A 4,426-nucleotide genomic window follows, 5' to 3' on the forward strand; every position below is an offset into this window, starting at 1 on the left:
TCTCATCTATTTTGCCACCAACCCCTTGCCCAAGTCCTCTTTCTTATGTGGAACTACCTTCTTCATATCCAATAGACCATTGATTGATGTGATTATTAAAATAACATCTACTACAAGAAACATGATTAAACTCATTTTCCCTACTCCCTCTCCCTTTTGTGTCTCCTATGCATTTGGATCTGCATCCTTTAAACACCTGATATTCACCCCACCTTCAGCCCCACAGCAGTTATGTACATATTCATAATTTATTTTTAATACCTGTCTCCCCCTCTAGACTATAAACTTATAGACAGGGAACTTGTCTACCAGCTCTGCTATATAGTACTCTCAGAAGCATTTAGTACAGTGCTCTGCACCTAGTTAGCTCTTAATAAATACCATTGGTTATTACTAAATCCTGTGTAGGTGAGAAGTCATGGGAGCAGAATAGCTTCCAGAGGGGGTGAGTGTAAATTGAGAAGAGGAAAAGGAAAAAAAAGGAGATCCAGAACTGAGCCTTGAGGGGGGGATACCTTTAATTAATGAGTAGGAGTCAAATGGAGAGACTGAGAAAAAATCAGCAAGGTGAAAGAACCACCCAGATAAAATTGTGTCAGAAAACCAAGGTTATGTAGTCTTTGCAGAAAAGATGACCCACAATGTCAAAAGCAGCTAGGAGGTTGAGAAGGATTAGGATGTATTAAAGCTTATTGGTGACTTTGAGTGAGTTCAGAGGAGTAAAAGGGGTTCAAAAGGGCAATTGTAGAGGTTCAAGGAGGCATTTTATATGAAAGCCATTTTTTTATGCCATTTAAGTGATTACTATGCATCATGTAGACAAAAGTTAATTAGTTCTGACATGGTCCCTGTCCAAACCTGCAGCTCAGAGTCCAAGTAAGAGGGAGAATAGGAGAACTGAGTCACAGACAAGTTAAGTCACTTGCCCAAGATCACACAACAAGCAATAGGCAGAGCCAGGATTAGAACCCAAAAATTCTGACTCCCAGTCCTGGGTTATTTCTGCTGGGCCATGCTAATTTTCTAACAATTGGAAACATACAACTTTAGGTGGAAATGGACCAATAGTTAGAAGGGGTGGAGAAGCACCATGGCATAGTGGAAAGAGCACAGGCCTGGGAGTTAGAAAAGTGGATTCTAATCCTGGTTCTTCCACTTGTCTCCTGTGTGACTTTGGGCAAGTCACTTGAGATCTCTGTGCCTCAATTACCTCATATGTAAAATGAGGATTAACACTGTGAGCCCTAGGGATTGTGCCCTACCCGTTATCTTGTATCTACCCAGCACTTAGTACAGTGCCTGGCACATGGTAAGCACTTAATACCATAAAGAAAATTAAGGATGGGTTATCATGGACATTTTTAAAAGCGGAAGGATGGAAGACAGTTGAAGAAAGTTGTCAGGGAGGGAGAAAGAGTGAGTGCAAGTTTTTATAAAAGGATGAAGGGACAGGATCAGTGGCACAGTTGGGGGGTAGGGCAATGGGGGAAGACCACCTTGAGAGATAGCCAAGAAGAATGAGGGAGTAGATGAGGGGGTCGGAGGGAGCTGGGGTGCTTACAGCTGCCACTTTCATTCCCAGTATTTTTGCCAGTTCTATTTCACTGACAGCTGTGCTCAAGAAGGGTCACTTCATTTCTAATGGGCTGCAGAAAAGAATGTCATTTAATGCCATCTGAATTGACCAAGTCTTTCTATTACTTTAATGACATTATAGAAGCTATAAAAGCGGCTATAAACATGGAGACCGTTACAGTAGCTACCCACCACCACAAACAAAACAAAAAACTCATCAGTCACTAGATTTAGGATAGTTAGAATTGCAGTCAACATCCTTAACTATTTGGGCATCTGCTTCTCAATAGCAGAGCTACTTAAAGAAGCAGCGTGGCTCAGTGGAAAGAGCACGGGCTTGGGAGTCAGAGGTCATGAGTTTGAATCCCGGCTCTGCCACTTGTCAGCTGTGTGACTGTGGGCAAGTCACTTAACTTCTCTGTTCTCTGTACCTCAGTTACCTCATCTGTAAAATGGGGATTAACTGTGAGCCTCACGTGGGACAACCTGATTACCCTGTATCTACCTCAGCGCTTAGAGCACTGTTCTAAGTGCTCTATTATTATAAGCACATTATTATAAGCAAACGTATACCAGCATTAAATTGAATGGATTGATAGAGAACAGGGTTAACATGGTTAGAAATTAAATGGCAAAAACTGACTTGTGAGATTTAAAAATGTAAATCTAGTGGTTTTGAATTGAACCAAAAAAGGTCAGTTATTTTATCAATGTAGTTAACTGTATTGACTGATAATAAATGTTACTGTGAACATACAGCAGCCCATGTCTAATCTGACTCCAGGAAAAGTATAAATTTATTAAGCAGTTAATTGTGACTAAAGATCTATTAGTCTTTCGCTGTCAGCATCAGTATTGAAATGATACTAATTTGGAGGACTTGATTGAAGACTAGAGGGAAAGTGAATCAGTTTCAAATTTTGCATTCACGAGCTTTGATACTGGAGACAGAATTCATCAATAGTATTTATTAAGCTCTTGGGAGAGTAAAGAACTTACAATCTAGTGTGAGACAGACACTAAAATACGTTAGATAGGAGGGAGTGGCAGAGCATGTTTGATATATGTATATGTGCTAAGGGAGTTTGTATCTAGATGACATAGAAATGGTTGTTGCAGGGCTATAAAGGCAGGGAGAATAGAAATTTAATCTGTGAAGCCCTATTGGAGATGGGATTTCAGGACGGCAGAGCACAAAAATTTTTAGAGAAAAAAAAAAAGATGCCTGGACTGGAATGTAGATCATTCTACAATTACTGTGTGGCTATTGATTCCTTGAACATATTTGACTCTGAGTGCTCTTTACTATTCATACCTACTGTTGTACATTAGAATTCAAAAACTGAAGAGAAACATGAGTGTCAAATGAAACCCCAGTCCTCAATCAGTCGTATTTATTGAGCCCTTACTCTGTGCAGGGCCCTTGTTCTAAGCTCCTAGGAGTATACGATATAACAGTTGGTAGACACATTCCTTGGACACAATGAATTTACACTCTGGAGGAAATAGATATTGATTCAATCAATTGCATTTACTGAGCATTTACTGTGTTCAGAGCAGTGTACTAAAGACTTGGGAGAGTAAAATATAACGATGAACACACATTCCCTGCCCACAAAAAGCTTAAAGTCATGAGGGGGAGACAGACATTAATATAAATTACAGATACATACATAATCATTGTGGTCTGGGAGTGGGGATGAGTTAAAAAAGGGACCAAGTCAGGGACACAGAAAGGAGTGGGAGAAGAAGAAAGGAGGGCTTAGTCAGGGAAGGCATCTTGGAGGAGATGTGCCTTCAATAAGGCTTTGAAGGGGGGTAAACTAATGGTCTGTCAGATTTGAGGAGGGAGGGCATTCCAGGCCAGAAGCAGAATGTGGGTGAAGGGTCAGTGGCAAGATAGAAGAGATCGAGGTACACTGAGAAGGTTAGCATTATTAATATAAATGAACTGTGGATATGTAAGTAAGTGCTCCAGGGATGAGGGAGGGGTTTATAAAGGGTGCAAATCCAAGTGCAAGGACAACATAGAAGGGCATGGGAGAAGAGGAAACGAGGGCTTAGTCAGTGAAGGTTTCTTGGAGGAGATATGCTTTTAATGAGGCTTTGAAAGTAGAAAGATTAATTGTCTGTCATATATGAAAGGGGAGAACATTCCAGGCCAAAGGCAGGATCTGAGTGAGAGGTCAGCAGTGAATAGAGGAACAGTGAGTAGGTGGGCATTAGAGTAAAGAAGTGTGAAGGCTGGGTTACAGAAGGAAGCAGTGAGGTAAGGCAGGAGGGGGGCAACATGATTGAGTGCTTTAAAGCACTCAATGAATGCACTGTTAAGATTTGCAAAATAGGCAATGTTTCTGCAACATTAAGGCTTTTTTTGAAATAAATGTTTTGGCTCTAATTAACTTTGTATCTCCTCATAGTCTGTGATGTCCTATGGGCACGGATAGCATTTACCTATTCTATTGTCCCCTCTCAGGGTTGCTCCTGGAGAGGTTTCTAGTACTCTACCAGTCTTGACTATGGGAGGTAGAGTCTAGCAGAAGCTTATCCATTCCATTTCTAGCTTGGGCAGTGGCTAGCAAGTGGAAGGCAATATGCTACAAGTCAAAATTACCCTGTGCTGGGCAGCAACGGCATGGGAGAGTCAAAAGTAGAGACTCAAGTTTACTGCATGGAAGGAGGCCTTGGTAAACCACTTCCGTATTTTTACCAAGAAAACTCTATGGATCCACTACCAGAACAAGTGCAGATGGAGGTGGGGCTTTCTGGGAGAGGTGTGTTCGTGGCATCGCTATGGGTCGGAGACGACCCGACAGCATAAGACCAGACTTTATTGTTCCGTATTCTTCAA

The 4,426-nt window shown here is 41.3% G+C and overlaps 1 non-coding gene across 1 annotated transcript; it reads left to right on the forward strand.

The window, feature by feature from the left end:
• The first annotated feature begins 4,041 nt into the window (after nucleotides 1-4,041).
• LOC114816439 lies at nucleotides 4,042-4,180 on the forward strand. The gene has a single exon (XR_003764215.1). It is a non-coding gene; the product is annotated as a small nucleolar RNA SNORA7 (small nucleolar RNA).
• The last annotated feature ends 246 nt before the right edge of the window (nucleotides 4,181-4,426 follow it).

The sequence above is a fragment of the Ornithorhynchus anatinus genome, chromosome 1, assembly GCF_004115215.2.
Source record: "Ornithorhynchus anatinus isolate Pmale09 chromosome 1, mOrnAna1.pri.v4, whole genome shotgun sequence".
In the NCBI taxonomy this organism is placed as follows: Eukaryota; Metazoa; Chordata; class Mammalia; order Monotremata; family Ornithorhynchidae; genus Ornithorhynchus; species Ornithorhynchus anatinus.